We start from the raw sequence: 12,886 nt of genomic DNA on the forward strand, positions 1-12,886 counted from the left end.
TAAATACCCTTGGGAAGAAAAAATAAGTTAATTTAACAGCTCCAAGGACTGCTCTGAGCACTTAAATACCCTTGGGAAGAGAAGATAAGTTAATCACTAGCCGACACGGTCCCTGTCCCGTATGGAGGCTCTCGACCCAAGAAAAAGAGATGGTCTCTGATCTCCAGGCAAATAACTGCAGCTTCAGTCGCACGTATCCCCTCCAAAAACTCAACCTTGTCTGATCTCTCTCTCTCTCGAGAGAGATCTCTGTTAACAACGAGGCTCCTCGCTCTTGAGTTACATTTTTTAAGGTCCCTTTTCATCTCCTGCTTTTTGGGGTCCAGCCCCCTAGAAGAGCCACAACAGACAACCGTTGCAGGATGCAGAGAGATGGCGGGTCGCGTTTTCTTACGTCTCCTCCTCCTCCCCGCAACTTCAGCACCTCTAGCCTTATTCTTGGCAGCCCAGTGGTTCAGATAGGAAAGGAGAATAATAATAATAATGATAATAATAGTGATATTTGTAAAGCCCTTACTATGTGTCAAGCGCTGTTCTAAGCGCTGGGAATCACCATATCCTATCTTTGCCCTCCTCTCCAATGCACTTACATATCTTAATTCTCTACTGGTTCCTTCTCTCTTTAATTAGTGTCCCTCTCCCCTGATTGCCAGCTCCTTAAGGGTAGGGAATCGCTTTTTTCTAATAGTACTTATCCAAATACATACCTCCAGGCCTCCGGTAAATTTTATTGATGAAAATTCCCAACACTGGAAATGTCTCTTTGAGCTTGTGGCAGGTATTGTCGCAGCGGAGGGGTGACGAGTTGCTAAGAAGTCCCGGCGGCTCTCTCTCTCTTTTTTTTTTTTTAACCCAAATGCCTCCTTTCTAGTTTGTCTTTTCAGTTCAACCAATTACCACTCGCGGAGCCGTATCAAATAGCGAACCCAGAGTTGCGGGTTGAAAAGGTTCCCGTTAAGGATTTTGTCAAATTCTCACCCATCTAGGGGCTCTCTTAATTTGTCCAGTTGCCGTCGTCCCAACCGGTCGGTTCCTTTTCCCCCCGAAATCTAGTCTGCGCACCATCTCCAGTTCTTGAGGCTGTCCCGGCTCTCGTTACGTAAAGGCAGTGGGGTTTATCTTCCTTTTTGACGGCTCTTGGTGAGGATCAGACTGGATTTTTATGTGCCGCATATGCGACACACGCAGAGATGTATCCTTTCGTGAACCTCTTCGGTATTCCTTGGGCTTTCCTTTTAAAGTAGCTGAGTATTGTGTACAATTTGGGGTTTAAATAGTTGCCTTTCATTTGCACATTACAGTGCATTAATTTTCCATCATTAGTTTTAAATGACAATCCTCCTTTTTAACATGCTTTGCGATCGTACATATTAAAGAAGTGTGAAACCTTATGGTTTTGTGTCATAAATTTAGTGCAGCTAAATTATAACTGTGCTATTACTAGAGGCTGTGCATTGATTCTGATTTTTTTTTAAAAAAATAACTTCATATTTAGCTGGAAAAACTTACCGTTTTCTTACATTTGGGTTCTTGGAGACTGCAGTTGTTCGGCTCCCCGCGCTAGTGAGGACATAAGCTTTCCCTCCCTCCAAGTCCCCAGTGAATTTCCAGAATATAAGATGGCAAACCAAAAGTTAATCTTCAACCGATGGGCTCCAGGAACGATCCGTCCTGTTCCCCCACAGAGACCTGTGACCTCAGGACACCCCCCCCCCCCCCCCGGCACCAGTTTTCTCGAGTCACCGGCCCCAGTTCAGTCTCCGAATCCCAACTATCTTCCCTCGGTCGGTCGGAATTGTCGAGCGGTTTCTGCGTTTCTGTGACACTCGACTGAGATAACAGAGTTGAAAGCCACGTTCCCTGCCCTCAGTGAGCTTCCAGTCCAGAAGGGGAGTCAGACACTAAAATAAATAAATTACAGGTACGTACAGAAAGGCCGTGGGGCTGAGGGAGGGGTGAACGAAGGATGCGGATCCAAGCGATGTGAAAGGGAGGGGGAGAAGCGGAAACGTGGGCTTGGTCAGGGAAGGCCTGTTGCCTTCGGTAAGGTTTTGAAGGGGGGGAGAGTGATAGTCGGATGTAAAGAGGGAGGGCGTTGCAGACCGGAGGGACGGGGATAGGCACGATGGGGGTACAGTGAGTAGGTTGGCATCATTAGAGGAGCAAGGCGATGGAGCGCTTTAAAGCCAACGGTAAGGAATCTGTTTTTAACGTAGTGGCGGAGGGGCGGCTACGGGAAGTTAGCGAGGAGAGGCGAAACACGGACTGAAGGGTTTTGTAGCCAAATGATCCGGGCAGCCGAGTGAAGTATGGACTGCTCGCTGTACCTCCGGCTCATTCGTTCAATAGAGGTTATTGAGCGCTTACTGCGTGCAGAGCACTGTACTAAGCGCTTGGAATGAACGAATTGGTAACAGATAGAGACAGTCCCTGCCCTATGACGGACTTACGGTCTAATCGGGGGGTATTTGTTAAGGGCTTACTACGTGCAGAGCACTGTTCTAAGCGCCGGGGTAGATACTGGGGAATGAGGTTGTCCCACGTGAGGCTCACAGTCTTCGTCCTCATTTTACAGATGAGGGAACTGAGGCCCAGAGAAGTGAAGTGACTCGCCCACAGTCACACAGCTGACAAGAGGGGGAGCCGGGATTAGAACCCATGACCTCTGACTCCCAAGCCCGGGCTCTTTCCACTGAGCCAAGCTGCTTCTCATAATAATAATGTTGGTATTTGTTAAGCGCTTACTATGTGCAGAGCACCGTTCTAAGCGCTGGGGGAGATGCGGGGTCATCAGGTTGTCCCACGTGGGGCTCACAGCCTTAATCCCCGTTTTACAGACGAGGGAACTGAAACGCAGAGAAGTTAAGTGACTTGCCCGCAGTCACACCTCTGACACGTGGCGGGGTCGGGATTTGAACCCATGACCTTTCATTCATTCATTCATTCAATAGTATTTATTGAGCGCTTACTATGTGCAGAGCACTGTACTAAGCGCTTGGGACGAACAAGTCGGCAACAGATAAGAGACAGTCCCTGCCGTTTGACGGGCTCACGGTCTAATCGGGGGAGACGGACGGACGAGAACAATGGCGATAAATAGAGTCGAGGGGAAGAACATCTCGTAAAAGCCGATGGCAACTAAATAGAATCGAGGCGATGTACAATTCATTAACAAAATAAATAGGACCTCCGACTCCCAAGCCCGGGCTCTTTCCACTGAGCCACGCTGCTAATCTGCCTTACCGCCATCCCCTTGGCCACGGCCTGCCCCTGCCCCGAAACCCCCTGCCCCGTCGTATGTGACAGGTGATCGCTCTTCCCACCTTTAAGCCGTTATTAAGATCACCGCGCCTCCAAGAGGCTTTCCCCGAACTAAGCCCCTCATTTCACCTACTCCCTCTCCCTTCTGCGGCACCTGTGCACTTAGATTTGAGCCCTTTAGTCACCCCGTCTCGGTCCCACAGCCCTGAGGTTCCTCAGTTACCTCATCTGTAAAATGGGGATGAAGACTGTGAGCCCCACGTGGGACATTGTGATTCCCCTGTGTCTACCCCAGCGCTTAGAACAGTGCTCGGCACATAGTGAGCGCTTAACAAATACCAACATCATTATTATTGTCTGTAATTAATTTCGACGTCCGTCTCCCCCTCTAGACTGTAAGATCCTTGTGGGAGAGGACGTCGTCTCCAACTCTCTCTTCTACTTGATTAAGTGCTTAATGCGGTGCTCTGAGCACGTGCCCGGTAAATACCACCGACGACGACGACGACGGGCAGAGAACACGCCTTCCGATTGCGGCGTATCGTGCTCTCCCAGGTGCTCGGTACCGTTCTCTGCACACAGTGCCGTCGATCGAGGGATCGACTGACCTACGTTCCGGTCTGGAAACACAGATCTCCGATCTAAATCGTTCAACACGGTACCAGTTCTCCGTGGCGGGATTCCCAAGAGGGGCCGGCCGGGTCCCCCCGACCCTGCTCCCCGGCGATTGCTGACAATCCCGTGATTTTTATTCTTTTTAAACGGTATTTGTTAAGCACTTACTGTGTTCCCGGCGCCGTGCCTCAAAGTCCTGGGGTAGACAGAAGCTAGTCGGGTTGGACACGTCCGCGTTTCAGCGACGAAACTCCCCGCCGAGAGGAGGTATACTTTTTTCTGACCCTTCTCATCCTACCCCGGGGCGCGCCTCTACCGCTCTGGAAAAGCCGATGTTTCATTTCCGCTTCAAACGGTGGTGGGAGGAGGGGAAATTATGTGATGAAGGCAATTATGCAAATAAATATGGTAATTATCTGATTGTCCAGAGTCTATAATAAACACTGGGCAAACAGCATTTTTTTAATTATTTTGATTAGGATTTGGATGACTTGCTACGCTGGGCCCAAAATAGGGTTTGAAAGGCTGACTCTATATTGGCAAAACCCTTCCTGAGTCTGGCTTTTCTTTCTCGTCAAGTTCAAGTGTTTTCCGCGGGCTCCAGAGGCACACCCAGGCATCGGCTTCGAGGTCCCTTATAATAATGTTGATATTTGTTAAGCGCTTACTGTGTGCAGAGCACTGTTCTAAGCGCGGGGGCGGATATGGGATAATCAGATTGGCCCCCGTGGGGCTCACATTTTTTAATCCCCATTTTTGCAGATGAGGTAACTGAGGCCCGGAAGAAGTGAAGTGACTGGCTCACAGTCCCACAGCTGACGATCGGCAGGGCCGGGATTCGAACCCGTGACCTCTGACTCCCAAGCCCTGGCTCTTTCCACTGAGCCACGCTGCTTCTCTAGTACAGTGCTCTGCACACAGTGAGCGCTCCCTAAATAGGATCGAATGAACTTCCCGCCCACAAGGACCTTCCATTCGACTGGGGAGACGTACGGGAAACTACTCTTCTCCCTAACGTTACGTGTTACCTGAAACCATTCTCTAAACCCTTCCAAAAAAAACAAAATTGTAAAAAAAAGATCCGAGCTCCCACTTGAAAAAAAACCCCCATATGTTCCATTTTCTTTCTAGGAATCGTTTTCTATGCAGGGAGACGCTTTAGTTACTATTTACCTGCAACTAATAAAAAAAGAATATTTACCTATTAATATGCCTCATGTCCTGAAGTTTTGCCTTTATCGTATGCAACTGTATGTCCTACCGGAAGACATATCCTTAATTAAAAGTGGCCTGGCAGTCCCTCTCGGGAAACGTGCCGACTTTTTGAGAGGTACAGGGCACGTACGGATGTGCGGTTTACAGACTAGGCGCGGAACGTAACTTCACACGTCTCCGCTTGGGACGGCGTTAAGTCTAATGCCCTTAGTCTTACACGGCAACTCGGCCCCGGTACGACGATTTCTCCAGAGGATCCGCGTTAATACCGTTAAAATGTTCTTACCGCGTGAAAATGATTACACTGGAAGCATGTGGGCACCGTGCTTATTTGATTATGATATTACAGTGATACGCCATTACCGAAGGAAACGACTAATTCCGCTCCACGGAGACTAGAGTTATGAAACCATTATAACATGAGATTATAATGACACAATAACTTCAGCGCACACTCATGATGGGACGACTAAAAACTAATTTGAATGCAAATATTATTGCCATTAGAAAGTAATTAAGCCCCCCGACATCATTTGTTTAAATTTAAGATAGAGATGAACAATCCAAAACGGAAAACTGAGAGGGAAAAATCCGTATTTTGAGTAAAAGGTGTTCAGGCTCTTTCTCATTCAGGCCTTTGGTGCTTGGGTTTGAAAGAACCCAAATACCCCAGCGCTTAGAACAGTGCTTGGCACATAGTAAGCGCTTAACAGATGCCGTCGTCATTATTATTAGCCCAGGAAGCCGAGGTTTCCCTTCCCCACTTCCCACACAATTTCCAAACGAAGTCAGTTGTTTCTCAGAGGCAGCAGCGGGAAATAATAATGTTGGTATTTGTTAAGCGCTTACTGTGTGCAGAGCACTGTTCTAAGCGCTGGGAGATACAGGGTCATCAGGTTGTCCCACATGAGGCTCACAGTTTTAATCCCCGTTTTACAGATGAGGTAACTGAGGCACAGAAAAGTTGTGACTTGCCCACAGTCACAGAGCTGACAAGTGGCAGAGCCGGGATTCGAACCCACGACCCAGGAAATGTTACAGGTTAATCCGGCCAGACATTCTTAGTAATTAATAACTGGGATTATTGGGGAATTCGTTAAGCACTTACTCTGTTCTAAGCACGGGGACGGATGGGGTCAGATCGAACGATCCCTGTCTTTCTTGGGGCTCACGGTCTAAGGGGGAGGATGAATAGGTGAATCCCCATTTTACAGATGAGGAAACTGAGGCACAGAGAAGTCAAGTGACTTGCCCGGGGTCACACAGCAGGCAAGTGGCGGAACTGGGGTTAGAACCCGGATCCCTTGGCTCCCGGGCCCGTATCCTTTCCACTGGGGCCATTTTGCTTAGGAAGAGAGTCTGGCCGGGTAACATTCGAAGACAAGGGGCAGATTACTGATTTTCTCACTGGCGGTTAAGCTAGCCGCCCGTACAACGCGGCATTTTCCGTGTTTGGCCTTTCGCTCCGGTGAGAGAGTCAATTTGCAGAAATTAGTCACCGTTCAAGGATCCCCTGGTAGCCGCCTTCATTAGTGCGGTTTCCCAAAAATACCTATTACGAGCACCTCGCCTGAGAGACCAAAGAGGGATCGTAGCCTTTGGTCTCGGTTGCTATTATTGGATATTGTTTCATCACCCCGACAGCAGTACAAGCCAAGGAGGAAATGGCATTCGGTGGCGGTCAGCTACCGAAAGCTTCCGAGCGGCAGGACTTAGGGAAGGACGGGACTTCGACGGTCATATCTTTTCGTATTAAATATTTAAATGGCACCAGCACGTGTAGAAGACTTCGTTATCTCTATCGCCTTTGGTTGTAAAGCAGTGGAGTTGGAATCGGTGGGACTGTTCCATTTTCTTTAAAGTTGGGAGACCCAAAGCGCCGGGGCAACTGAACGCTGGCCTTTGTGTCCCGAGGCGGAGCGGAGCCGGGATCAGAATTTGGGGTCCTGACCTTTAGCGGGGAGACTCTCTTCTTTAGTTCATCGGATGTTGTGGCCTTCGAGTGGTAAAATCCTCTTAAATTGACTCGTGGTACGAGACTCGGAATTAATTCTTCTGAGCAGACCAAGAGGAGGCTTTAAAGGAGAGAGAGAAAGCAAGTGTGAATATTTATATAATAATAAGAATGTTGGTATTTGTTAAGCGCTTACTATGTGCCAACCGCTGTTCTAAGCGCCGGGGTAGATTTGAGGTCATTCATTCATTCAGTAGTATCTATTGAGGGCTTACTATGCGCAGAGCGCTACTAAGCGCTTGGAATGGACAATTGGGCAACAGATAGAGACAGTCCCTGCCCATTGACGGGCTCACGGTCTAATCGGGGGAGACGGACGGACAGAAACAATAGCAGTAAATAGAATCAAGGGGATGGACATCTCATTAACAGAATAAATAGGGTAATAAAAATATATACAAATGAGCGGACGAGCACGGTGCTGAGGGGAGGGAAAGGGAGAGGGGGAGGAGCGGAGGGAAAAGGCGGGGGAAAAGGGGGCTTAGCTGAGGGGAGGTGGGGGGGGGGGCAGAGGGAGCAGAGGGAAAAGGGAAGCTCAGTCTGGGAAGGCCTCTTGGAGGAGGTGAGCTCTCAGTAGGGTTTTGAAGAGGGGAAGAGAAACTTTGGTGGAGGTGAGGAGGGAGGGCATTCCAGGACGGGGAGAACGTGGTCCAGGGGTCGACGGCGGGATAGGCGAGAACGGGGGACGGCGAGGAGGTGGGCGGCGGAGGAGCGGAGCCTACGGGGTGGGCGGTAGAAAGAGAGAAGGGAGGAGAGGTAGGAGGGGGCAAGGGGACGGAGAGCCTCGAAGTCCAGAGTGAGAAGTTTTTGTTTCGTGCGGAGGTCGATAGGCAACCACTGGAGGTTTTCAAGAAGGGGAGTGACGTGCCCAGAGCGTTTCTGCGGGAAGATGAGCCGGGCAGCGGGATGGAGAACAGACTGGAGCGGGGAGAGACGGGAGGAAGGGAGATCGGAGAGAAGGCTGACGCGATAATCCAGCCGGGATATTACGGGAGCCTGTAGCAGTAAGATAGCCGTCTGGGTGGAGAGGAAAGGGCGGGTCTTGGCGATATTATAAAGGTGACCCCGGCGGGGGTGACGGATCGGATGTGTGGGGTGAACGAGAGAACCGAGTCAAAGTCGAAGGTTGCGGGCTTGAGAGACGGGAAGGATGGTCGCCCCGTCCACGGTGACAGGGAAGTCAGGAAGAGGACAGGGCTGGGGAGGGAAGATAAGGAGCTCAGTCTTGGCCATGTTGAGTTTTAGCTGGCGGGAGGACATCCAGGTAGAGACGTCCCGGAGGCGGGAGGAGATGGGAGCCTGAAGGGAGGGGGAGAGGACGGGGGCGGAGATGTAGATCTGTGCGTCATCTGCATAGGGATGATAGTCGAAGCCGTGGGGGCGAATGAGTTCACCGAGGGAGTGAGTGTAGATGGAGAGCAGAAGAGGGCCCAGAACTGACCCTTGAGGAACCCCAACAGTTAGAGGATGGGAGGGGGACAAGTCGCACTTGTCGGCTGTGTGACTTGGGGCAAGTCACTTCACTTCTCTGCGCCTCAGTCACCCCATCTGTCAAATGGGGACGAAGACTGTGAGCCCCCCGTGGGACAACCTGATCACCTCGTATCCTCCCCAGCGCTTAGAACAGTGCTTTGCACGTAGTAAGCGCTTAACAAATGCCATCGTTATTATCATTACTTAGCTTCTCCGTGCCTCAGTTATCCCATCTGGAAAGTGGGGATTACGGCTAGGAGCCCCACGTGGGACAACCCGATTGCCCCCCTTCCGCCCCCGCCAGCGCTCAGAACAGTGCTCGGCACATAGTGAGCGCCTAACAGATGCCACCCTTATATCACTGTTATAAGGAATGAATCCTGTAGACTCTAAGTTCCTCCTTCAGATGCTCCTCGCGGCCAACTCTCTTGCAGTCTACTTTCCCAGGCACTCGGTACTTGCCGTGCACACGGTAAGCGCTCAGTAAATACCGTTGATTGATTAGTGGGAGGGGAAGAGTGGCACCCTCACCGGTCACTGGCAGTGGTTAGTCTCTTCCCCATCCCTCCTCCTTCCTGTCTCCAGGAACGTAGAATAGGACCGGAGTCCCTCGCCATCCCCCCGCAACAGGAGCCCCGTAAGGTCTTGCCCCGGATCAGCCTCTCCTGAGCCGCGCTCTGAGTAACAGACCTTCTCCTCGTCGGTGAAAGGAGAATCACCCCTGGGAATTTCATCCAAAAATAAACTCCCGGATGTCCCGGGGTCAGTTAGCGTTCGGTGACTCGCCGTGCCTTCTCCCGACTTCACAGACACAGGGAGGTCTCGGCGGCGGGTGTAAAATGGTTGGAGCTCTTCGGAGAACACGACCGCGTGATGCAAAGTTGTTATTATTATCGTTACGGATGATAATTTCGGCCAACCCCCGTCTCTTTGAAGATAATGAGACTAGCGGCACGGAATTCGAGTTTTATGACGTCTTCCTCCCAGGACAGCTTATTAATAGTAGCCGTCCGTATCTGATTTATAGTTCTGAATTGAGGACTGTGGATTTTTGAATTACACTGAGTATTTTGGCCTTTATCATTTTTCCATTAGGAAACCGACGGAATTTTTGGAGGTCAATGCACACTGCGTTATACCGTTTTAATCTGCCATTAAATCATCGTTTAGATTACTGCTGTTATTAGTCTCAATTTACGTGCTTCAGCCATAGTTCAAGTGCCTTATAGAATCTTCCCCAGTTAACATTGATCCTTCCAACCCCCTCGGTGACAGATGTCTTAAAACTGAAATAAGAACCAGCTCCTCCTTCCCCCTCCTCCGAATCATTAAAGTTTAAAAATCTCGCCCTTGGAGGTGCTTCTGGAAGCGGACTGGGATGCTACATAGTGGAAGGAAAAGTAGAAGGAGCCAAGATAGACTGAGAAAAGACCACCCCCCACACACGCCCTGTAGACGTGAGAATGAAAAGGAAAAAAGGAAAGGCGGGATAAAAACCAGCAGGATCATTTTAGGGTGTAAACCTATGAAGTGCCCATTGACGAGGCTTTTCTTGGAAGAAAAGCAACCCCCTCTCACTCTTGCGGGCCCCGCCATCCGACAGCCCAGATTCATTAACTAGAGGGATGGTTGAAATAAAGCAGTAGGCTACACATCACAGCGACCCTGAAGAAGAGTCCCCATGTCTTCATCCTCATCCGAAACAAGGCGCGATCCCTCCAGTGATGACACTGTGCCTACGTTTTTTTCTTTTATCATCATTATCATCGTTATTATATTTGTGAACTGCTTACTGTGTGTCAAGCGCCCGTTCTAAGCTCCTGGGTAGATACAAGTTAATCAGGTTGCACACAGTTTCAGTCCCGCGTGGGACTCCCGGTTGGCTGGGGACCAGGTATTGAATCCCCATTTAGCAGTTTCAAGGAATCAATTTAAGAGTTGTTAACTAGAGAGTCTTCAGTGAAAGAGAGCGAAAAGGAGTGTACTTTCCAGTAGGAAAGACTATTAAGTTTAGTAGTGCGTGCCCGGGATAAAAAAAAAAAATGAGAGAACAATGTACATATATTTAAAAATGGATATTAAAAATTACAATATAGTTATGTGATCAAATAATATTCTCGGTTATCCTTTTATACGTGGTCATGTTTTCAACAAGCCCATTAAAGAAAGCTCATATTGCAGTATACACAGTTTGACCTCCACCGTCTGCGTTAACGCAACTATTTTTTCCGATGCTGCATAAAGCGCCATCCAAATGGACGCCCATCGATGGAAAATAGGCCTTAAATCCCCCAAATTGTTCGAATGAAACCTGGAATCTAACCGATCCAGAGTCATCCTCCCTTGTCCAACTTAATAGAGCTCTGCGAGACGTGCGAGGAGAATGATTGGCAGCAGGATGCCCCCAAAAAAGGCGGTATGGAAAGGTGAAACTGGGCAACCTAAAGCAAGGAGGGAAGAGGAAGTATTTCTGGGTACCACAAAGCCACAGCAACCCGGTAGAAAACCGGGAGTCAAACGCAGAAGATAGAATACGCACATTACACTGCCATCAGAAAGGGAGCTTTGTACGGGAAATGAGACAAGGAGGCCAAAGAGAAAACGGGCCAGGAGCCACAGCCATTGCGTACACCACCACAACGATGGAAAATCTTTCTGTGTGCCCGATGTGGCCGGGACTCTCTCTTCCGCATTGAACTTGTCGGCCACAAATAGAGTTATAGGTTAGCTTTAACGATCAGCAATGTCTTCACTGAATAGAAGGACAATTATATAACATTTTTCAATCCAGAATGCATAGTGAAAGCACTTTATGAAAGAACAAAGCGTGCCTAGAGCTAAGTGACCCGACCAGTAATCAAATGCTATGAATTCGGTTTTTATGTGTCTGGGATAAACGGTTCACTTTCAAGTTGTTAGGTTTTACGTCCTGTTCATCAAAAAGGTAGCCTGGGTTAATAGCCTTGAGCACTGTCCACATGAGAGAGAAAATAGCCCTTGAAATGGGCTTTTATCTCTCTATTCAAGCCAGTCGAATGTTTGAAAAGTTGATGGGAAGGGAGACAGAGGTGGGTGAGCCAAAATAAGTTTTGCAGGCACTGCAGATCCATTGTTATCCTGAAGAGAGAGAGCTTTGTAAGAAAATGCAGAAAGCTTTAAAATTCAATAACACTGACCCAAAAGAGCGATAAAAGAAGAGTTTTATGCTGGTGGATCCTTCTATAAATACAGAGCAGTAGTTTGTACCCTGTAAACACTTAAATATCATTGATACCGATGGACATCTTCAATTCTGGGAGAATATCTCTCACGGATGAGTGGAAACAGTTTCTGGTGGGACAGCTTTCTTGATCAAGACTGTAGGCTCGTTGTATTTATTGAGCACCTACTGCAGATCGCTGACCTGCGTGCCTGGGAGAGTACAGAATAACGATGCAACAAGACACATTCCCTGCCCTCAGTGAGCTTTCGGGGTAGAGGGCAGGGAACGTGTCTGTCGACTCCGTTGGACTCTCCCAGGCGCTTAGAACAGAGCTCTGCACACAGTAAGTGCTCAATAAAGACGATCGGTTGATGGATCACTAGTGAAAACAGCTGCTTCGGTTTTAACACAGCAGAAGAATCCCAGCCCGGGGGGAGTTCCACAGGAGTTTTCCAGGCAGGTGGCCTGGAGTTTCCGTGCAGATCGAAACTAGAGTCGGGTTGCTTAGGAATGGGAGGCAATCCTTGCATATCGGGGAGCCTCTCGTAGGTTAGAGACATCTTTGTCCAGGCAGGGAGAACTTCCAAGTCTCTGCCGAACTGGGAATAGGGCTGAAAAAATCCAAGCCACGGCAGAAGCCGTGATATGCGACTTCCCGCTCGCCGCAGATATTCCCCAGGATAAAAACCCTGCGCCGGCAACTGTCCGTTTGGTCTCGTGCAAATCCACAGTATGAATTATATTTTGTAGAAAAAAGAAGGGAAACGATCCCCCCCGCGTAGGCTCAAACGGTGATGACTTTTTTGTTCGTGTAAGCGGTATGGTGGATGCGAAATTTGGCTTTTCCGAGAGACAAGCAATCCAGTGGCATATTAAGAAGAATGTAACGTTCAAGAAGCCGGAGATTGCTTACCGGTTATCAGATTGTGTAGCTGAAGGTTCTCATATGGCTCGAAGGTCATTCTGAAATGAATCTAAGTGGACGGTGCCAGAAAAAGGATTAGTCAAAAGTTCTTGAATAAACAAAATGTTTTTCGAAATATTGAAAGCATTCAGCCAGTCTAATTCGATAAGACATAGCTTTTGTGGAGATACGTGATGAGCAA

The 12,886-nt window shown here is 48.9% G+C and overlaps 1 protein-coding gene across 3 annotated transcripts in view; it reads left to right on the top strand.

The window, feature by feature from the left end:
* The window catches only part of PTER (phosphotriesterase related), a 57,837-nt gene that overhangs the window by 10,605 nt on the left and 34,346 nt on the right, over positions 1–12,886 (top strand). Inside the window, exon 1 of one of the 3 annotated variants that reach the window (XM_007673134.3) lies at positions 1,744–1,921. The exons of the other annotated variants lie outside the window; for them this stretch is intronic. The gene's annotated coding sequence lies outside the window, so the exon portion shown is untranslated. Of the gene's footprint in view, positions 1–1,743; positions 1,922–12,886 lie in introns of those variants that run through there. 3 annotated transcript variants of the gene reach the window in all.

Source organism: Ornithorhynchus anatinus, chromosome 13 (genome assembly GCF_004115215.2).
Source record: "Ornithorhynchus anatinus isolate Pmale09 chromosome 13, mOrnAna1.pri.v4, whole genome shotgun sequence".
In the NCBI taxonomy this organism is placed as follows: Eukaryota; Metazoa; Chordata; class Mammalia; order Monotremata; family Ornithorhynchidae; genus Ornithorhynchus; species Ornithorhynchus anatinus.